At 45.4% G+C, this 23835-nt stretch overlaps 1 protein-coding gene across 1 annotated transcript in view; it reads right to left on the bottom strand.

The window, feature by feature from the left end:
- Positions 1-16382, bottom strand: part of MRAP2 (melanocortin 2 receptor accessory protein 2) — a 35647-nt gene extending 19265 nt beyond the window's left edge. Inside the window, exon 1 of the mRNA XM_070418157.1 lies at positions 16292-16382. The gene's annotated coding sequence lies outside the window, so the exon portion shown is untranslated. The remainder of the gene's footprint in view (positions 1-16291) is intronic.
- Positions 16383-23835: the final 7453 nt, after the last annotated feature.

Raw genomic sequence — 23835 nt, forward strand, 5'->3', positions numbered from 1 at the left:
AAAACACTGTCGAAGAATCCCAAACAGCGCAACCGCGCTTTCTCTAAATGAGTACGAAAAGATCCAAACAGCGTGATAGCGCTTGTTTTATTTTATGTCGAGAAATACCAAGCAGCGCAATCGCATGCTTGGGACTCAAACGGTTAAATACCTTCCATATTGGCACAGGCCAGAACTTGCACATGACTTGCTCTGTCTGCATGCCCTGGTTTGCAAGCCTTTCTTTTTCCTGAATAAATCCTTTCTGCTGATGAAACACCTAGTCGACATGGGATAGGAGGAGATACTTGAGACACAGACCAGGACCCACAGACCTTCCCTTATAATGGGGAAGGAATACAAAGTGATAAATAACAGTGATTTGAATGAAATACCAGCCAAAACCAAGATTCACTGAACAGTTACCACCACTGGGGTCCACCCACCTAAAGCTTTCTGAAGCTCCCATGCTCCCACCCCCACTGGAGGTCAGTGTCACCCACTGCCACCTCTCAGGCACAACCCCAGAGAAACTGAAGCAAAATCTCCCTTTTTGCTTCAAGGCATGCGTCTCACCTTTCCCTCTTCCTTTCTTCCCCACCCCCCATAGAAACAAACTCCAACTGCTCCTGGCATCATATTGTTCAAAAGATCGAGTGCTCTGAGCCAGAGTTATGTATATGCCTGTGTCAGAACTGGTGTGACTCTGAGGCCCAGCCAGATGAATTATTCCTCCAAAGGTAGAAGAGAGCGTGCCAATTCTCACTTGGGAAAGAGAGCTATGCAAATTGTAAGAAAAGCTGGCTTTTAAAGTAGTATTCAGCTCCCTGTCAAATGCCAGCACAAAAATAACATAAAACCATCCCCACAGTATCATCTTCGGCCTTTCTCTTATTTGAACAAGGGGTTATTTCCCTCAACAACAAAATTAATTTCCTCAGAAAATGAGAATTAATGACTCAAACCTAAGAGGCACTATCCTCATTCATGAGAATTTTATGAGAGGCAGAGAGGAGTAGCTAGCTCTTCAGTTGGAGGGTCAGAGATAAATGACAGATGAAGATAAACGTAATTTCAATTGTAGAATGTTAGAATTTCACACCATACAGAGGAAAAGTCACCGAAAGACCAGGGTCTTCATCTTTGCTCTACTTCCATTTGCTATGGGGTCAGGCAAGACACTTGTCTCTCCCAACCACATTTTCTTCCTCTGCAAACCTGCTCATCCTCGCTGCCCGAAGATGCTGTTGTCAGGATATGGTCTGGCTACATTCCCTAATAGCTACCATGATCACCCAGCTGGGTTTTTTTGCTTCTACTGTTAGTAACCCACTGTAATCCTTTCTCCACACATCAACCAATGATCTTTTTTTTTTTAAAAAAAAACACACCCAGAAAAACTGCCCTTGTCATTCCTTTGCGTAATTCTTTTAATGCCTTCTCATTGATCTAAGGATAAAGTCCAAAATCATTAAAATATCCTATAAGGTTATAACTTAGGCCTTGATGTCTCCTCTGATCATGCCACATACCCTATCAAACTGTACTTGCATTGATTGCATTTCCTCAAATACTTCATGCTGTCTGCTACCTGCACATATGCTGTTCCCTCTGGCAGGAGTGTCCTTCCTACCACCACAGCCCAACCCATTCTTCCTTCTCTGCTCATCATCTACATCAGGGATCAGCAAATCTTGCCAACCACTGGCTCCTGTACTGACTGCAAGTAAAGAATGATTTTTAAATTTTTAATGGTTAAAAAAGTCAAAAGAATGGTAATATTATGTGACATGAGAAAAGTACATGAAATCCAAATATCAGTGTCAGAAATAAAGTTTTATTTGGAACACAGCCACCTTCATTTGGTTTTGCATTTTTTAAGGCTTCTGTAGTATTACAATAACAGAGCTGAGGAGTTGTCACAGAGATAGTGTGTCCCAAAGGCTAAAATATTTACTTTCTGGTCTTCTATAGAGAGTTTGCCAACCTCTCCTCTAGAGCAATGAAAAAGAAAAAAAGAAAGATCTGAACTTCAGTATTTCCATCAGGAAAACATATATGGCATCAGTACCTACTTCATGGGATTGCTGTTAAAGTTTAAATGTGATATTGCATAAAATATCGCCTGGATCCAGGTAAGATCAATAAATAGTAGCCGGGACTACTATTATTATTATTATTAGCTAAACAATCCTATTTGGGACAGAAAAGCTTAGGCTTGTTCAGACATCAGCCACTCCCCTGTCAGCCAATTCTACCAAATTCACCACGTAGTTAATTGATCTATGTGTTCTAGACAAATGAATAAAATTACAATAAAAATAACTCAGAAGACATTGTTTAGGTTGCTTGAAAGTTATCATGAGAAACATGTACATCCTGGAATTCATGCTGCTCCATCCATCAAAAAGATAGTAATAATCTCTCTATTTACAGAAGGGAAATAAGATGAATTCTGGCTTGAACATATCATTTTTATTGGAAATCAGTATGACAGACAATGTAATAAGTTGAGCAGAGGGAAGCACCAGGCTTCATCTATTGTCAAGACTGTTAATAGAAAAACAGCAAAGTGCATAAAACAATGAAAATAAAGCCGGGATAGTGTTTTCCGTGTTCTAGCTCAGCTGCTGGCCCCCTGGCTATACTGTTCTCCACATCTGCACACATTGCTGGCCCCAGCTGTGGTCACTCTCTTGGGTCAGAAAAAAACATAGACAACTCCCCTCACAGGACTGACCAAGGACCAGCATAAAATACAGCTGTGAAAGAGACAGACCCAAGAAATATCAACCACTTACCTACCATAGAGAAAATGTTTCTTAAATCCTCCTTTTTCTCCTCCTAACACCACCCCTGCTTATCTAATGAACCATTTAGGGATGCAGAGAGACCAAACATAATGAAAGTCACATCTGCAAAGACCCTGAAAGTGGAAAGGCTGATCTGTGCGCTGACAAACATACCTGGAGACAAGAGTGAGTGAATAACGGAGCCAAAGGTTCTGGGCGAATAACAGTATCAGAGGTTCTTCAGGGAATGAAATGCTAGACAACCCCAGCCACCGGTTCGGCAGCCTTCGCATAAAAGCGGGGGTTTTGTTTCCACTGTTTTTTTGTTTGTTTGTTTTTAATTTTGTTTTATTGCTTAAGGTATTACAAAGAGCATTATGTTCCCACTGTTTTTCCCTCTCAGTTCTTGAATCCCAGAGACAAAGGTTTGGAGGACAGACCTCTGGCCTCTCCTTTAAAGCAGTCACCTCGCACCCTTGCAAAAGTCCATGAGGCAGTATTGTTTTCATCCACGTCTCAGAGTAATCAGCATGGGCGGTCAACGGCACAGTGACCCACAGCAAGCAGGAAGCTTAGCAAGGCCGGATTTTGTATAGCATCCATTATCAAAAACAAGGCTGCCATTCTGAGCTTTGCAGAAACATAAACTCACTGTGTCACCATTCAGAAGCTGCCAGTATGTCTGGGTAGCAGCCCCAGAGACTGATATTCTCACCAGGAACATCTGGCTCACAGCAGGCGGTGAGGGAAAGGTCGCCTGGCACCAGCTCACTCGTGTGTGCGGGGCGGGTGCTGAGAGGCAGGCAGCTGCTCTCTCCTGAACACAGCAAACAGGAAACGCAGCACTTGAAGGAGCCCTCTGCTCCTCTGCTTCTCCCTTATTTCCATAATGTTGGATCCATGATATCAGCATCATTAAAAATAATTTCTTCAAGAGGAAACATCCTAACCAAGCTTCCCGGAGCAGCAATAAGAGATTAATTGTTCTTCTGAGCCGCTAAAAGCAGCCTTGCCAACAATAATGAAAAGTTACCACCTCACCTCAAAGCCACACCTGAAAAGGAAGTCTACCTGTGCATGGGGTAGTTTAGGCCAATTTCTGGGGATGAGAGGGATACAAATATATCTCAAATCCAGGAAGAAAGAACATGATTAGCAGGCCCCAGACACCTTTCGTGGCTATGTTAACATCACCCCTTTTCCCATGCTTGGCCCCAACACTTTCATCCCTCTTCTGACTATCCAGTCTTTCCTCCTCCAACCTAGGTTCCCACAGCACTCCTGGGCACTCAGCTTCTTAAAGACACAGGTCAAGCAATGCTCTCCATCTCCGCAATTTAGTGAGATGTCCTGGGACATGCAACCTTCTATGGGGAGAATAAAGGCTCTTCATCAATATCTTGGTGGGTTATGATGGTACACACACCAATCAGGCTGTTGCCTTGGAATCAGACAACCTTTATTTCCATGTTAAGGATTTAACATCAGCAGCTGAGTTTTCCCAGTGATTGCCAACTCAGGAACAGGACTAGCACATTAAAGAAAAGTCCAAAATATGCCTATAACCCCTGAAAAATGAGTGTGTGCGTGCACACACACACACACACACACCCCAGCACAGACACACACACCCCAGCACAGACAGAAAGAGCACCCAGAGAGGCACCCCAGGAGCTCCCAGCCAATGCCACAGATCCAAATACCCATGGTGACCAGCCTGCAGAGGAAGAAGACCTAATGACCTATTCAAATTTCAGAACAAAATTCTCATTTGCAGTGCGATTCTATCTTCTTTGCCTTCCATTCACAAACTCCAAAAGTAGGCATGCCACCTAGGACACCAACCTCTGTTCTGGCCTGAGCCATAAAAGTCTCATGAGTTACCTGTTCTTATGTCTTTCTTCCTCATATTCTTAAGAACAACAGTCCCTAGCACAACACAGAGATGTCACCCTCCTGACCCATCACCCAATCTCTCTCCCACAAAGGCATCTGAGAAACCAAAGGTAACATCCCGCCAGGCCACACTCTAGTGGCTGAGAAGGCCAAGGTTGGAACTTAGGAGTCACAGCTTTGGGAGCTTAATTCCCTCATCGCATGGAGATGTGACCAGGCACCCAAATCAGAACTGACGGTACACCCAGCTTACCTCTACCTAAGTGGGTAGAGTCACACAAAGATCAAATGAGAGGCTTGAAGGTTCTGAGTTGGGCAAATGGTTAGCTCAGAGCCAGCTGGATACCCCTAAAGCATTTCTATAAGGCAATGCATCCCAGCAAAGAACCGTGCCCGAGCCTCTAATGTCAGAGCCTTTGCGATCTCCTCAGGGCCGTGCTTTAAAAATGCTGACGCGATCCTCTTCCCCAGCTCACTTATTTTTACAGATTCCCTGTGAGCCACCACCTTCTACTTGCTCTTGTCACTTCAATTCTCAAGTTTGTAGATCCCTTTTCTGTGAATCCATTTTAAGTCAGAAACTCCTTTCACGGGTGTGCATTTTTACTTCCTCCAGTTAAAGAGGTCAGGCATCTGGACCCTAGAGTCTTCTCCTCCTCCTGACAACCATCTTTGACTTGAGCATGCATCTTACTTTTGAGGTCTGACACTCTGGCTAACACACTGGGTTCCTTCTCCCCTTGCAAATGGACATACTTCCCAAATTTCTCCACACCAAGCATGTCATTTAAACGAGGCCTACGGCCTGCAAGCCGCGAGTTTGACATGCTTGCTCTACACTATCAACTTTTTCATGCCATTCCCTGGTATTTCTGAGAAGGCACTCGGTTACCCAGCAGACCTCAAAAACATGGTGGTTGACAGCTGGCCAAGAAATTGTGAGTGCATGTTCCTATCTATTCCCACTTCACTGCACAGCAGCTACTTACTTGTTTCTAGGAGCTAAATGTAGAACACGAAGTGTTCTCAAGCCTGAAGAATTTCTCTGTCTTAAAATCAGAATCAATGCTAACAGAAGGACAATTTCCAAAACCAGACAAAGGACTTAATATTTCATGGAGCTAGATATTCATCCAACACCTGAAATGGAGAGACAATTAATGAATGGGACTCCTTCCTCCACCAGCTGTGCAACAAAACGAGTAAGGGGTTGAGAATCCTAAACTCGCCTCCTCCAATAATGCCCTGCGTACCTATATAGTAGTCAATAGGCCAGAAAGTAATTTTTAAAATTAGTGTTTCCCACTCTGTCCCACTATGGCTCAGTCCAGCCAATGATTATTGCATGAACAACGAGAGACTGGAACACAATGACTGTCCCTTGAGCCTTTGGAGATGTTTGCAGACAGTAACAGATCTTTGCAATACACCCATAGTACAGGCTTTGCTAGGACTGCACAGACCAATCCTCTAGTGGCCTTCTCTGTCCTCCTGACTCTTTACCATAAGCACCATCAGGGCAGGGCCTCCCTGTTCTTCACTGCAGTACTTCCAGCAATCCACACAAGGCCTGGCTCACAGCACACGAGCAATAAATACTTATTGAATCAATTTCTTATAATGTGGAGAAGCCACAATGCTATCTTCTTTCACTCTCTTTCCCAACCCTGAACCTGAGGCAGAGTTCTCCCATTCCATCAGAGGCTTCAGTTGCCCACACAGGGAAGAAAACACACTGTAAAACCTCTGTGGGGAAAGGGTTTCCTGAGACTTGATGAGCCCTGACTCTGAGATAGGTGTGGGGGTGGCAGGCACACTGCCCCCAGTGGCCACACCTCAGCCCAGCCCTGCAGATTTAGGAAGCTGGGTTTTCACAGCGCCCTATGTGAGGAAGCTCTCACGAACTGAGTCACACTGACAAAGCACAGCAGAACGATTTATAACCAGAGCATCAATTTGTTGAATTACAATAAGGAATAAAATGCCCAAGTGGATCAGAGCATATTTTACACAGTCTAGGAAATAAAATTTAAGATCAGAAGAGTAGCTGGTGAATGTGGAATTCGGGCAAAGGAGTTATGTAATAGAACAGGGCTCTATTCAGCTACCCCATTGCATGCGTGCGAGGATGCTGTGCTGTCTCATATCCCAACACAGGTGTCCTGTTGCAGCCACAAAATGAGGCCATTCCCACGGTGGGGCTGGGGTCCCCACCACAGAAATGTCACAAGGTTAATTAACTCCTGCCTTTTTCTGGATCTTGCTTTTCTTGGTCTGGACTTCAAAAAAATTCTTGGCATATTGAGGCATGGAATCTCAAGTCGACCACACTGACATAGCTAGGTTTTCTGGACTCCAAATATTGTTTACTTATGTTTGCTCTATTCCTGAATCTTCAGTGAAAGGATGTTTAAAAGCACTAGTGTCAAGTCAATGACCAACTATCAAAAAGCAGTGCTTCACAGTGAGATAACACACCCATTAGGATGGTTGTTATTTAAAATAAAATTCTAAAAAACAGAAAACAAACGTGTCAGCAAGGATGTAAGAAATCGAAACCTTTATGTTTTGCTGGTGGGAATATAAAATGGCGCAGCTGCTATGAGAGACCGTAGAGCAGTTACTCAAACATTTAAACATGGAATATCTTATGATCCCTCAATTCCAACTCTGGGTATACACCTAAAGAGAAAAAATTAAAGGAGGGACTCCAATAGTTATTGTACAATCTCCACAACAGCATTACTCACAATAGCCAAAAGGTGGAAGCAATCCAAAGGCACACTGGCAAATGAATGAATAAACAAAACGTAGTATGTACGTGCAACAGAATATTATTCAGCCTTAGAAAGAGGAAACTCTGGCATATGCTACAACATGGATGAAACTTCAAAACATAATGTTAATGCAATAAGCCAGACCCACAAGGGCAAATATTACATAGTTCCACTGAAATGATGTACCTAGACTCTTCAGATTACATAAAGACAGAGAGTAGAGTGGTGGTTGTGAAGGGCGAGGGGGAGAAGACAATGGGGCATTAGTGTTTGATGGTTCAGAGTTTCAGTCTGGGGTGAGGAACAAGTTCTGGAGATGGATAGTAGTGATGGTTGGACAACAAAGTGAATGTACTTAATGCCACTGACTGTTACACTTAAAAATGGTAAACTTTATATTGTCCATATTTTTTAAAAATATATTTTATTGATTTTTTACAGAGAGGAAGGGAGAGGGATAGAGAGTTAGAAACATCGATGAGAGAGAAACATCGATCAGCTGCCTCCTGCACATTCCCCACTGGGGATGTGCCTGCAACCAAGGTACATGCCCTTGGCCGGAATCGAACTGGGACCCTTGTGTCTGCAGGCCGATGCTCTATCCACTGAGCCAAACTGGTTAGGGCTATATTGTCCATATTCTAAAAGTTCTAAAAATTGTTTTAAATAAGGAAATAATTTTTAAAAACCCAGTACTTTTTGACCAATATACTTAGAAGGAATGTAACTGAGACCTCCTCAAAGCAAAGGACCACCACAGGTGAGAAAAAGTGGTGCTGGGACATCCAGACACCCTTCCCGGTGGAGGCTCCCTCCGTGGCCAGCCTTTAAGGATCCAGCTTTGCTCTTCCCAAGAGCTCGTGTGGTGCTTCCTCTCCATGGAAAAGCAGTGCTCTGATGGGGCTGCAAGGAACCACCCTTCTCCAAACCAGGGAGAGTATTTGTGCTGAAGGCAGCCACGGTCCTCCGAGAAAATAAATTTCTGTTGTTTAAGCCACTCGGTCTTTGGTATTTTGTTATGGCAGCCCTGGGAAAGTAATATAACTGCTAGAATTAATTTTTAAAAGAACAATGTTCTTTTTAAAAATATATATATTTTATTGATTTTTTTACAGAGAGGAAGGGAGAGAGATAGAGAGTCAGAAACATCAATGAGAGAGAAACATCGATCAGCTGCCTCCTGCACACCCCTCACTGGGGATGTGCCCACAACCAAAGTACATGCCCTTGACCGGAATGAAACCTGAGACCTTTTAGTCCGCAGGCCGATGCTCTATCCACTGAGCCAAACCGGTTAGGGCAACAGTGTTCTTTTTGATAAGATGATTCTATAAACTATCCTAGAGAGTCCATTAAAAATGACTTCCCTTTTACTCATCACTCTTACTATAAGTAAACAACAAATATATTTTTTGGAAGAAAACCATTTTCAAAATGCCATTAATATATCCCAGTATATCCCATCTTCAATAAATGTGTTTATTACCAGGTACATTTTCATATACATGTACTTCAAGGAAAAAGAGTACTAGTTTTAAGCATGCTGAGGTTAGTATAAGTTAATTCAGCCCAACAAAAATATTCTAAACATTGTGAGCTCAACTATAAAACATTTAATGGAAGTTGAAAAGTAAAGGCCTGTAACCCCAAAGAATTCAGGCTTCACACACACACACACACACACACACACACACACACACACAGAAGCACACATACACAGGTTAAGGTGCAACACAAAATTCTGATGACACAAACAGACAACAGGTACAAAGGGCTTGTTAAGAAAGGGAGGGCTCATTATGGCATAGGAACCTGGGAGGGGACCTCAAAGATGGTCCTCTGAGCCCTTGTCCACTCTATTCCACCTGCCAGCCTGGACTGGCATCCCCCTCCTCTCCAGATTCCTATCTACCTTTGAGGGTAGGGCTCAGTCACCACTTGCCCCATGGGTCCTGTTCAAATATCTCAGCCCACGGGGACTCTCTCCCCTCTCTGAAAGCCCATCACACGGGTTACTGGGATCGTTTTAATAAGGAGAGAATATAAATCAGACTGCCTAAGGATCTGACTTTGCCTCTCACTGAACCTTCAGAGGGATGTACATATTACACAGCCAGGTGCATTACCATTTTAATGATACTGGGGAAACAACCACCCTTTCCATTTTAGTTAGTGTAGTTTTTTGAAATACCTGGAACAATAAGACTCAGGTGAGTGAGATCTTGAATGCTTAGAGGATGAGTTGGTAAATAAGCCTAATTCCTAGTTATTGCTCAGGTGTCTGTCTCCAAGCAGCACACACTGTTCTTTATAGTCCAGAGCAGAATCATTCTTTTGACAACCGAGCTCAAAGGAGAGAAATTGGGTATTTCTATCTCTATTACCCAGAAAAGGAAGTTTAAATCAAAGTAGTGATTTATTTAAGAGCTGGAGACAGAGCAGCAAGAAAGCTACACTTTCTGATGATCATCTTATCCTCCTGGGTCTGGGATTCACAGCTTCTCCACCTACTCCACCCACAAGCCCCGATTACAAGAAAACCAGAACTTGGCACAGTGAAAGCAGTCGGGCTCCAGGCACCCTGGGACTCCTGGCTTGCGTGAAGGGGTCCAGCCAGGAGGGAGCCAGAGGGGGCCTTACCAAGTGAGGGGCAGAAAGTAGGTCCCCCCATCTGCTTGCTTAGGACTCAGGATGCCAAATAAACCCCACAGCCTCGAGTATATCTGGCATGTTCTCCTGGAGCATCAATTTTAACAGAAGACTTGGAGGATTCTTTTTTTATTAAATCAGTTCAGCTATGATACAGAGCAAACTGCAAAAATCAAATGAATATTCCAGATAAACATCCACTTGCTTCTGGGATCCTTGGCCTCTGCTTCGGACTCCCAGAAGCACAGGTGCACTCTCCTCCCCTGCTGGGGTAATTTAGTGGGAAATTTAAAGAGGCTCTGAGAGGAAAATATGTAGGTTTACATGATACTGTTTCCAGATCTTCATCTTATAATTATCCCCCCCCCCCCCCCCGCCCCCAGATAGAATTACATTTTCTGGGGAAATCTACACAAAGGTTAGTAGAAAGAGGTTATGTTGACAACCACTAATCCACATCCATCATCTCCTAATTTTTCTTCTTTTTCAACCAGGCAACTTCAGAGCCAACCCACAGGAAGCTGCCCCCTCAGCCTGCCCTGCCTTTGCCTTCAGCGGGCGTTTTGCTGTTCGTAAGGCCATGCGCGAAGAATACAAAGGCGGCTTGGAGGAGAATCATTTTTTGAAGCTTATATTTTCCCTTGAAGGGTCATTAAATTTACTTGTGTTCTCTAGTTAGGTGAAGATTGCATAGATCTTGGGGAAACAAATACAAGCAACAATTAAAGCCAGATTCTAACATCCCTAACATTAGCATCTCATACATTCTCAATTTCTGCTTTTTTTTTTACTTCCACATAATGGACTGAAGAATTACATTTGCAAGGGAGAAAAAGCAAAAGTGCACATTTTCCCCTCTGTCCAACAAGACTAAGCAATTCTCATACTTCAGTCAAGGGGAAAAAAATCACTTTGCACCCTGAAATAAGCCAAAAATAACATGACCAATGTCTAAAAGCTGGTCTCCAAAATAAGAAAACCTTGAACATGTCCCATAAGCCTGGACTCACTACAAAAAAAAAAACACAGCTTCTCTCCCAATTGCTTGCTATCGGAATGTCTGAAGATAAGCTATGACTTTGGGGAATGTGATAATCGTGAATATGAAAGTTTTCAATCTTTAACAACAGACTGATGTCCACTTGAGAACCCTGGTAATTTTATGGGGTATTTTCTTTCAAGCATTTATTATGCCTTTATCTGATGAGCCGGTCTTCTGAAGCCTGACCCCTTGCGCTCTAAATGCCCCTACTTCTAAATCTTCCACTGTCTGAAGTACATGTAACATCAAGCAAACACACTGCTACTCTTTACTATTTCTTTTTTTAAATATATTTTTTATTGATTTCAGAGAGGAAGGGAGAGGGGACAAAAGATAAAAACATCAATGATGAGAGAGAATCATTGATCAGCTGCCTCCTGCATGCCCCCCACTGGGACCAAGCCTGCAACCCAGGCATGTGCGCTGACTGGGAATTGAACCTTGACCTCCTGGTTCCTAAATCCAGGCTCAACCACTGAGAAACACCAGCCGGGCTACTCTTTACTCTTTCAGTTGAAGCATGTATAATCCATGCTCTGAGCTGGCACATGTGTGGGACTGAATCAACAATTTCATTTTTCTCCTCCACTGCCCCTTAAAATGCATACTTGGATTCATCTGCCCTGCCCTCAGATGAACACTTGCGCAAGTACCATGACTTTTCTGCTCAAGCAACCACTTCAAAGTCCCCAAAGAACTAAAATGTGCAGTCTGAAAATAAAAGAAACTTCAACCTCGTTATAACACTAAATCCTGCCCAACACCAGCTAGGTCCTGCTGCAACTGGTCCGCTGCAGGGCTTGGGGGACAGTTAACCTCTGTTCTCTATCTCCACCTTATGCCCAAATGCTGAAGCTGCTCACCCCTCTGAGATCAGAGCAAGCGGACAAGACCGTATTAACTGTTTTCACACTCTTTATGGGTGATTTAGTGATATTCATTGTCCTTCAACTGACTGCTCACTCCTACCATAGCTTCTAGATTTCTGGAAACTCTAGCTGCTGAGGTGCCCTCGCTCTTGGACTGAATTTAGAGTGGCCAGAGGCTAGCCCCCTCTCCCACATGGCCCCACATGGTCCTCAGGACATCCTCAGCATCCTTTATCCCCACAAACTCTGGGGAAGGAGGTGATCCTTCAGCCCAGGCCACCTCATGAGCTCCAATGCAGGAAACACATGTACAGCTCAACTAGTGGTCCCATAATAGTCCCCCCCCCCCCCCCCCCCCGGTCCAAACACACACACACACACACACACATTAGGTTTGGGATAAAGGAAGGAACAAAAGATCCCTTTGAAGAAGTCCTCTCTCAATCCTCATATTCTTGAAATGACCAATGGTTTGTGAGTTATGAAAAAGTTCTCAAATATTTACACTGAAATTTCTACTTGGTGGCCTGGTACTTTCTGTTCAAATTTCACTGAACTTGAGTAAGTCTCTCAGTCAGAACTTTGATTTAGTACCCTATTTTTTATAAACACCAATGTTTAGAATAGCCTGTTATTTTCCAATTATTTTTGAAGTTCACTTTTCTCATATATCTCTTAAAACTGAGGAACTTGAGAATTGAAAGGGGCATTCAGAAACATCAAATTCAACAAAACCAATGCGGTTTGGAATCCTCCCCCAGTCCTGACAGAAGATCACCCAGCGTGGGCTTTGATCTGCTTCTACTTCCTCTTCCTCGGGTGTCTGAGGACTGGGCCTCGTAACCGGACCAGGCTCCTTTCTGCAAAGTTAAATGCTCCCTGTTCCTCATGTGGCCTGGTAGCCAGACCCTCGTCATCCAGGACACCTTCCTCTGGATGCCCTGAGGTTGGTCCCTGTTCTCTACAAAGGGGCTACCCAGAATGGTCACTGAGAAAAGTGGGCCCGAGCTTCTTTGATCCAAATGCCACAGGTTGGGAGTAGATGACAGTGGTGAAGTGCTGGGGGCTAGCCCCAGTGGTCCATGGGTTCCCAAAGGTGTGGACGGAGTCGGCGAAGAATGTTTTACACTCAGCTCCCCACAGTGAAGGGCTCAGGTTGTAATGTTCTGATCCTAGTTCTACTACTTACTAGTTATGTAATCTTATGCAAATTACTCAATCTCTGTGCCTAGCCTTCTCATCTGAAAAATAGGAGTGGTGCCAATCATTCCGTACTTGTGATATTGTTACCGGGATTGAGATAAAACTGTGAAACACTCATAACTGTGCCTGGCACATAATAAGCTCCATATAAATGTCTATTAAAAGGCCTGTTCTTATCTCTGTAACCCCTGTCTGCTCCGGAGCAGCTACTTCACACTATGTGTAGTTCACTCAGAACTTGGTGGGCCATTGAAACACCCAGGGTTTCTCTCTCACATGAAGTGCTACTCACCAGGGCCACTTCTTCCTTTACTTAAAAATATTTTTTAATTACATCTATTGGGGTGACACTGGTCAATAAAACCATATAGGTTTCGCCTAGTCAGTGTGGCTCAGGGGTAGAGCATCGACCTATGAACCAGGAGGTCACAGTTTGATTCCAGGTCAGGGCACATGCCCAGTTTGCAGGCTCGATCCCCAGTAGGGAGTGTGCAGGAGGCTGCCCATCAATGATTCTCTCTCATTATCAACGTTTCTATCTCTCTCTCCCTCTCCCTTCCTCTCTGAAAGCAATAAAATCTTTTAAAAAACCATACAGATTTCAAGTATACAACTCTATACCACATCACCTGCATACTGCATGGTGCACTCACCACCCAAAGTCAAGTCTCTTTCCGCCGCCAGTTAGCCCCCCTTTGCCCTCTTCCACCTCCCCCTACCCTCCTTTCCCTCAGCAATCACTATATTGTTGTCAATGTGTTGTTGTTGTTTTCCTTCTTAATCCCGTCACCCTTTTCACCCAGCCCCTCAACCCCCATTGACTCTTGGAACCTAAATGCGGAACTAGACCTTCAACCCTAATGTGAGCTCAACATTCTAGTATTAGTGTCTCTTTGAGTCTCGTTAGAGTACCCTCCTAGATTTGTAGTGGCTAAGAGGTGCAGGGAGAAGCACAGACTTCCTTTATGTCCACTCTTCTCCCACCTCATCCTTAGGGGCAGTATAAGACTGTCACATGCCTCTGCAAAAGCAGGACACACTTGAGATTGCCCATGAGGGGGAGGGGGTCAGTGACTTTATAGGTCCCTTACTTAGGGAACCTCTGTGAAATGTAAATAACAACAGCCACCCAGCTGTGAGGACCAAAGAGGACCAGGGAACCAACCTACCTACCTACCTACTGTGTATTAGAAAGAACCTAACTAAGCTGCTACCACACCCTTACCTTACAATAGCAGGTTAAAAATAAAGGAATGAGATGAATTCTGACTGGCAAAATACCTCCACATCTGGGGGCCTAGAGAAATGGGGAGGAAGAAGATTACATTTTCCAGAATGTGCTGATGATACCATTTGCAAGATAAAAGATGGTGACCCCCACTGTGGGCAGAGTGGGGTTAGCCTGGGAAGATGAATGGGGCAGCCTGGATAAGTATGCATACCCAAGCAGGGGCAGCAGGACAAACACACATAGGGAGGGGTTGTGGGGCTGAGGCCTCACTTCCTCCCTTCCCTGGGGCCTTTGGTTAAAAATAGTAATAACAAAAGAATTAACACACAAGGACGTGGTTCATAAAACAATACTTACTAGTAGCTTTGGGCACATGCAATGCTCTCTGATGTTTTCTCTCCACTTCTAATGATTTCATGTTTTTAAAAATGCTGGTGTGACTCACTACACGGATGTCATTACCCCAATGAGTCAGGACCCACACGCGAAAAGCAATGGCCATGACTGTCCCTAGCTACAGACCAGCTGGTTGCTGGAAAAGAGGAAGAAGTTAGTTTGGCATAAACTGTCTTCATAAATTCTTTCCTAGGTGGTCTCATGCTATCTTCTTTAAGGACTGACTTTGGAATGCTGCCAAGATTCATGTTTCCCTCTTTTGAAAAGTCTCCCAGCTCTGCTCTTACCTCACATGCTGCTCCAAGGTTACTGCCGACGCTTTCATGCGCTAGAATGTCTGCTACTTGGGCCTCGAACAATCCAGCCCACCTGCGGGATTTGGGCTGGCCCTCCCAATTTGAAAAGAAATCGACGGAAGCTACTCTTTCTCCTGTTACCTGTTAATAGCACCTCATCTTCCATCAACACTGAAGGACCTTGCTGCTCAGAACAAAACTCTCTGTTGTGCGCAGGTACCCCAGGGGCTCATGGTGGCCTCTTGCTTTCTGGAACTCATCCTCCGTAATGCACCCCATGTGATGGACCTAAGGAGCAATAGCCTCGCAGCCCTCGTTTCCAGACCCTACTATGAACTGGGGGATTCAGCTGGGAAACTTCTTTGATTTGTAAGAACTCATGTACATATAGGAGTTCCCTTCTCTCCCCCGGAGTAGCACAGACACTCGCCCACAGCTCCCTTTGCTTTCAGAACCCTGTGGAGTGTTGTTGCCTTCGGATTAAATCCCAGGTAATGTTGGATTTTTCGTATTATCTTTGCTGTGGAAACCTCAAAGCCTCAAAACAAGTTTCTCACTGGGCGACTCTGTGTTCCGTAATTAATTACGCAGAAAGGGTGGCAGAGGGAGGAAAATGAACCTGATGTTTCTCTCTAATCAGTAACATGGCCTGCGGGCAGGCTCTCCGGTGCGAGCAAAATGAATTCACTGTCAAGCAGGGTTCATTCTGAGAACCCTGCCCACTGCAGGGGCGCGCGCCGGCCAGCACCCAGCGCCTTTCGCTGGAACCCGCGAGAACCCTGCGCCCAGAAGGTCTCGCAGTTGCAGGACATGACGGTGTCAGGCAGGCGGGGAGCAGAAAGTTTGCTCACCCTCCGGAGAAGGTGTGGCCCGGCTCTTAGCAGAGGAGAAAACCCACCCAAGCCCCTCGTGTCCTAAGCCCTCCGGCGGGAAATTCTCAGCAGGGGGCTGTGGGGAAGGTTTTAAACTTAGGCCCCACTTTCCCCTGGGCCACCCTCAAACCCCGGTTCTCCGCTCCCCACTCCCATCCTCCCCCCAAAATCCCAAACTAAAAACCACCCCCAAACCACATCCAGCCGACTGCCTTCGCCAGAACCTCCAGCTCTCCACTCTGAGCCCCAGGTTGCGCGTCCCAGGGCACCCCCTCCCTTCCTGGCTTACCGAATGGTGCAGGGTGTGCCGGGGCCGCCGGCGCAACTGCTCGGAGGTGCGTGAGCGCTGCCTGGACGCTTACTCCTCCTCCTCCTTCTCCTCCTCCTCCGGAAGCCCGGACTGTCGGCGGCCTGGGGCTGGGAATCCCGCCGGCTCCGCTGTGCACTGCACCGGGCGGGCGGGGACGCGCGCTCCCCACCCACCCGAGGCTGCGCAGGGTGCAGGAGCCGCCTCCCCAGCCCAGGATGCCGAGGCCAAGGAGAGGTGAGCTATGCAGAGCCCTCTCCTGCTAAAGCCGCCCCCACTCTCAGTCTAACCGGACCCTGCTGGTTAGAAAGGAACAGAAGTCTGAGAATATTCTTTACCACCCACCCTGGCTCCTCAGTGGGTCTCTTGGGCCAACTTTGAGTAACTGAGGTGAGCGAGAGGGCGGGGCCAGCATGAATAAGATCAATGAAAAATCCTTAGCATTGGGTGCAAGTTCAGTTAAGGGCAGGGCCCTCCATCATGTGGTACTTAAATTACTACCTCAGTTTTCCTTCTCCTCCTCTTCCTGGTACATGCAGGTGTCAGATGTCCCCCAAACAGGGCCCCGGATAGGAGGGGGCCAGAAGTACATTCAAGTTAGCAGACATGGCTCACTCCTCACTTCCAGTCAATAGTTACTGAGTCCATATTCCATGCCAGACACGGATCTGGGCCCTCGGGATACAGCCTCCTGGAGCATATATTCTAGGGGAGAGACAGGAATAAACATAACGAATAAGTAAAATATGTAGTGTGTGAAACAGCCCCAAGTGCTGTAGGGAAAAATAATGCAGGCAGCGGGTAGAGAATGTGGATGGCCTGTGAGCAGCTTTGAATCAGGTTGCCTGAGGTGGCTCCCCAGGGAGGAGGGCTTTTGACTAAACAACTGAAGAGGAGTGTGCAAGTCACTCTGGTCCTGGGGAGAAAGTGTTCCGCCCCTGAGTTGTTCTTTATTGTATAGGACATGTCTTTCACTACTCATGGGCACTGTGTCAGGCAGTATTATCACCATTTTCATTTCACAGACGAGGAAACGATGGTTTGGAGAGGTTAAAAGAATTGTGCGAGGTCACATGTTAGTAAATGGAGGAGTTTGCCTTCAAGCTCAGCAAGACTGGGCCCTAGACCCTGGCTTAACCAGACCAGGTTGCAGTGGGGAAAATACAGCAAAAGCAGCACCCAGGCGGCGGTCAATGGTAAGATTCACTCAGTCTCCCGGGGCCAGAAAAGGATTCCTAGAGATGACATTGTATTCATTGACATTTTTTTTTTAAAGATCTGTGTCATCATTACATGTAAAATGAAAGTTTGCAAACCATCTGTACAACTGTGTGCAAACACCTCAGCCTCATTCACAGGCAGTTTGATTCTAGATGAAATCATTTGACCATCTGTGATGAGACTCGTTAGTCCTTCCCTAATTCTCCAGTTGCATATTCCCTTCATCTGAATGGGATCCATCACCATGGAGTAGAGCCTGGATGGTAGGTCAGCAGGGCATGGTGAAGCTGGTCAGAGAGAGCAGAGTGACAGAATGAATGAAAGCATGAGTAAACAGAATGATGTCTTGCCATTGTGACAACATGGATAGACCTGGAGGGTATTATGCTAAGTGAAATAAATCAGAGAAGGACAAATAGCATTTGATTTCACTTATATGTGGAATCTTAAAAAAACACACACCAAAAAAATAAACAAAACAGACCCACAGATATAGAGAATAAGCTGATGTTTGCCAAATGGGAAGAGGGGTAGGAGATGAGAATTTTATTTTTAAACAGGAGAGAGAGAGCAGAGCTACAGAACTGCTGCTGCTGCAAGGCCAGTCTCTGCCTGAGCTGTCAGAATCAGGGCCTGTCTTGGGCAGAGTGCCAATGGCTCCTGAGGCAGAGGACAGGGCACATTGTACTACATGGAAAAAGCCACTAACCAGCAGCTTCAGAGGCTGACACAGCAGCACCCAGTGGGAGCAACCTCATCAGTAGGATGGCAGCACGCCATTTCTCCCCTGGGCATCTGCCTCCCCACGCTGCATCCATTTCCTTCTTCCTTTCCCGGTGCCAGCAACATCTTCCCATCTTCCCTTCAAGGCCCATCTCAAAGGCCTCTTTTTCCAAGAAGCCTTCCTCACTGCCCCAGCTACAAATGAACTCTTACTCTAAAATCTGATACCTCTCCATGGCACTCGTCATTTTAGAGTGTAACTCTAAAATAGGCTCCTCCTATTTCTCCAGAGCCAGCTTCATCTTTAATTTCTCCACAGGTCTTAGCTTAATGCTATGCACCCAGTGGACATTTAGTAAGTATTTTTGTGAATAAGTTAATCTAGAAGAACACAGCTTCACTGTCCCTTAATTTTATCTTTTCATTCCAAAATAGCTTCCAAGCTCAGAGATATTTAGTGATAGGACTGAGCTACCTGGTATATGTAGCTAGATTTTTGTCAATAGAAATTGACAACGGGTTTACTTTGAGATAAATTGTATTTGTCCCATTCTGAAATTGGAAAACTGAGGTTTAAGAGTCATTCTTCCAAGATCACCATTCCCCCAAGAGTCATTCCCCCAAGATCACCATTCCCCCAAGAGTCATTCCCCCAAGATCAGTGATAGAGCCAGGACTTAACCCCAGGACCATTTGACTCCAAAGGGGGTGCTCTTCACCACAGTCTCATGTGGCACCTCCTTCAATCATTCAGTCATTCATGCATTCATTTGAGCTTTCAACAAATATTTAAATTTACCGAGTGCAGCCCTGCACCAGCCATTGTGAAAATACCAATGATTAAAACACAGTTCTTGGGGAATTTGAGGAAGGTGGTGAAAAGGTGCAAACTGCCAGTTATAAGTAAGTACTAGGGATGTAATGTACAATGTGATGACTATAGCTAACACTGCTGTGTGATATATAGGAAAGTTATCGAGAGAGTAAATCCTGAGTTCTCTTTACAAGAAAAAAAAACACATTTTTTTCTTGCTTTGTTTTTTTCTTTTTATTGTAGATATGTGAGATGATGGATGCTAACTAAACTTATGGTGGTAATCATTTCACAACATGTGTAAGTCAGTCCATTATGCTAACTCAAACTTTTACAGTGACATATGTCCACTGTGTCGCAATAAAACTTGGAAAAAAACATAGTTCTTGCATGCAAAGTTCCTTGCAATCTAGTAGAAGGGACTAAAAAGTTAGGAAATAATCACACTCCAATGTTATGCATCTTATAAAAGAGATGCATAGAGGCCTGAAAGAGCACTTGGTTTTACCTTGGATGATGGGGAAGTAGGAAACAACACTAAGGATTCACTGAGGAGATGGAATGTAATTTTAATTTGGAAGGAGATAAGTAGTTTGTTATAATGATAATGAAGAAAAGCAAATGGTAGGCAGAGTAAAAATCAAAAGAAAAGACATGGAAGCATGAAAGAAAACAATGCATTCAGAGAAAACTATAATAATTCAGGAGGCCGCAGCACGGTGAGAGTGGTATTGAGATAAGGCTGGAAAGGTAAGTGGAACCAAACCACAAAGGGTCCATAAATGAGCTTTGTGGAGTCTATTACCCTCTGAAAATTTATACAATTATGGATGTTGTTATGAATGGCAACTTTTCACAGGAGAGGTTTGATCATTATAGTCAGATTCTCAAAGGTGCTGACTAACCCAGGGCCAGGAGGTGGGAAAGAGATTTTCCCTTGCCACAGCCACAGCGCAATCCATGAACCATAGGTAACCCCCAATGGATTGCAACACCTGCCAGGATGCACTGGATCCTTGGGAGTAGGTGCAATACATGGCCCTGCCAAATCACCTCCAAATGTGAAGTGTCACATCCAGCAAGGATGGCTGGATCCCAACCTTTGCAGCATCTGCACCAGGATTCTCTCTAAGGGCAGAAGGAGAGGATAGTTGGGCAGCTAGCAGGCCAGGAGGCAGAGTACTGGCAAATGAGACCATGTCCCAAGGAAGCAGCAGAAAACAGGACCATAGTGAGCCAAGACTGTAAGCCCTCAGTGCCGCTCCATTGCCCCACCAGACTTCACTTACTATTATGGGTTGAATTTTGTTCCCAAAATTCCTGTGTTGAACTCCTAATCCTTAGTACCTGGAAGTCTGACTGTATTTGGAGACAGAGCCTTTAAAGAGGTTATTAAAATTAGATCAGGACATATGGGTGGGCCCTAATCCAATCTGAGCAATCCTATCTAATAATAGACAAACATGGTAATTAACCATACCTCCAATACGCTTCCCATTGGCTAATCAGGGCGATATGCAAATTAACTACCAACCAAGATGGCAGCCGGCAGCCAGGCAGCTGACGCAAACAGGAGGCTTGCTTGCTCCAGTGATGGAGGAAGCCAAGGTTCCCTGCCTGCTGCTGCTGGCCTCTGAGCTGCACTCTAAGAAACAATGTTGCAATTATAGAAGCTAAACAAACCCCAGAAACCTGCTTTCAGCCAGCCGGGCCTCAGAGTCAGAGTTGCAACAGTGTTTCAATTATAGAAGCCAAACAAACCCAGATACCTGCTTTTAGCAGCCGAGGTCTCAGAGCTGGAGCGGAGCCTCAGAGCTAAAGCTGGCTCTCAGCTCCAGTGACAGCCATAGAAGGTAAATAAATCCCAGAATAAAAAAAAAAAGAAAGAAAAAAAGGAGAGGTTGGGAGCTTCAGTCTCCCGCCAGCCTGAAAACAGCCCTCAGCCCCTCACCCAGACTGGCCAGGCACCCCAGTGGGGGCCCCACCCTGAAGGGGGTGTGACCAGCTGCAAACAGCCATCATCCCCTCATCCAGGCTGGCCAGGCACCCAAGTGGGACCCGCACCCTGATCCAGGACACCCTTCAGGGCAAACCAGCTGGCCCGCACTGGTGCACCAGGCCTCTATCCTATATAGTAAAAGGGTAATATGCAAACTGACCCTAACAGCAGGAGGACTGGGAATGACTGGTCAATATGACACACTGACCACCAGGGGGCAGACGCTCAATGCAGGAGCTGCCCTCTGGTGGTCAGGGTGCTCTCACATAGGAGGAGCTCTGCTCAGCCACAGGCCAGGCTGATGGCTGCCAGTACAGCGGTGGTGGTGGGAGCCTCTCCTGCCTCCTCAGCAGCTCTAAGGATGTCCAACTGCCGTTTAGGCCTGCTCCCCGCTGGCAAGTGGACATCCCCCGAGGGCTGCCGGGCTGCCAGAGGGATGTCTGATTGCCATCTTAAGCCCAATCCCCCAGGGAGCGGGCCTAAGCCAGCAGGTGGTCATCCCCTGAGGGGTCCCAGACTGTGAGAGGGCACAGGCCAGGCTGAGGGACGCCCCCGAGTGCACAAATTTTTGTGCACCAGGCCTCTGGTATCCTTATAAGAGGAGATTAGGACACAGATACAGGAGCACTCATGGGCAGAGGACAACCATGTGGAGGGGCAGCAAGAGGACAGCCATCTGCAAGCCAAGGAGAGAGACCTGGAACAGGTCCTTCTCTTACAGCCCACAGAGGAAACAGCTCTGCTGGGACCTTAATCTTGGACTTCCAGTCTCCAGAACTGAGAAAATAAATTTATGTTGCTCAAGCCACTCAGTCGATGGTATTTTGTTATGGCAGAACTAGCAAACTAATGGATTTACAAAACACAAATTCAAAGTAAAAAATAACATTTTTAAGAATTTGAATATGGCCGAAACCGGTTTGGCTCAGTGGATAGAGCGTCGGCCTGCGGACTGAAAGGTCCCAGGTTCGATTCCGGTCAAGGGCATGTACCTGGGTTGCGGGCATATCCCCAGTGGGAGATGTGCAGGAGGCAGCTGGTCGATGTTTCTCTCTCATCGATGTTTCTAACTATCTCTCTCCCTTCCTCTCTGTAAAAAATCAATAAAATATATTTTAAAAAAAACAACTATAAAATGTCACTTCCTTTAAAAAAAAAAAAAAAAGAATTTGAATATGGTAACCACAGAGTATAAACTCCCAAATGAGGGCCCTGCTAAGCAGGGGTCCCGTGCCACTGCATGGGTCGTGTGCGCGTGAGCCAGGTCTTGGGAATATGGGCATGGCAATTTGAAAACAACTTGGAATTTATTACTGGGGAGATGTGTGGAAGCTGTGGGAATGGGGAAAATGGCTCCATGAGAACATGAAGTGAAAAGACAAGAGAAGGAGGTTGATATCAGACGCTTGGAACATGAACTTGCAAGGAAGACAGAGAAATAGAATGTGAACAAGAGAAGGCAGAACCTGATGAGAAATGGACAGTAGTGTCTAAGAGCCAAGGTCATGATTAAGAACTGACACCCATTGGCTTCTGCATGGAGGTCATGTGGTAGGAACCCAGGCCAGATTGCTGCTGGCTAAAGAGTACGGCTGTAATTAGAGGCTACTCCGAAGAGGAGGCTGTGGAGGGGAAATGTAGTGGGACTGCTGAGGACTTTTGTGCAAGTCTGTGAAAGCCCAAGGGACTAGATCCAGCCCACATTCTATCACCAAGGCCATGTCAGCCTACAGCAGGGGTCCTCAAACTACGGCCCACAGGCCACATGCAAATATAAATATTGTATTTGTTCCCGTTTTGTTTTTTTACTTCAAAATAAGATATGTGCAGTTTGCATAGGAATTTGTTCATAGTTTTTTTTAAAACTATAGTCCAGCCCTCCAACGGTCTGAGGGACAGTGAACTGGCCCCCTGTTTAAAAAGTTTGAGGACCCCTGGCCTACAGGAAGGCTGATGGAAGGTCTTCTAACAAAGGCACTAACTGTCCTGGCCTTGAGCAACAGAGCTGCAGTGGAGTCTTTGTTGTTTGCATACTGATTATCTGAGTCCCTCACTAGCCCCATGAGAACAGCAACTGTCCTGTCTCCATCCAGCACCAGCAAGGGTACCTGGCACCTAGTAGGCACAGGGACATGTGTTGAATAAGTGAATAGGCTGAGGAGTTACGGGAAAGGTTGTGGAGTTATTGTGGGGTGTTTTTTTTTCAATTTTTATTCACTTACTCATTTCAGAGACTTAAATATGTTTATAGATTGAGAACAAAGACCCAGAAGGAAGAGAGAAGTTGCAGACAGAGTTGAGAGGAAATAACTGAGTAAATAAATTACCAGTGGATAGAATAAGAAAATAAATCAAGGAACTGCAGCAGGTAAAAAATATATCGGAATCATCATTTGAAAAATTCTGTGATTTGTTCATTCAGTGGTGAGCACCCTGCTTTATCCTGGACCCCTACCTGGAATGGGGAACTTTGGGAGAGGGGAAGAGGGGTACATGAGGAAACATAAGAAATATGCCCGTCCAGCTGCACAAGGTGACACCTTCTAGTTAAGAATTTTTTAAAATTCTTTATTGTTTAAAGTATTACGTATGTCTCCTTTCCCCCGTTGACCCCTCCCCCTAGCACATGCCCTTACCCCCTTACTGTCTGTGTCCATTGGTTATGCTCATATGTATGCATACAAGTCCTTTGGTTGCTCTCTTAGCTCCTCAAAGAAATTTCTTGTGGAAAAAGAGAAACAACAATGACACTCAACAAGTGTGTTACCA

Source organism: Myotis yumanensis, unplaced genomic scaffold, assembly GCF_028538775.1.
Source record: "Myotis yumanensis isolate MYYU_CA2020_CCGP unplaced genomic scaffold, mMyoYum1.0.hap1 SCAF_6, whole genome shotgun sequence".
Classification (NCBI taxonomy): Eukaryota; Metazoa; Chordata; class Mammalia; order Chiroptera; family Vespertilionidae; genus Myotis; species Myotis yumanensis.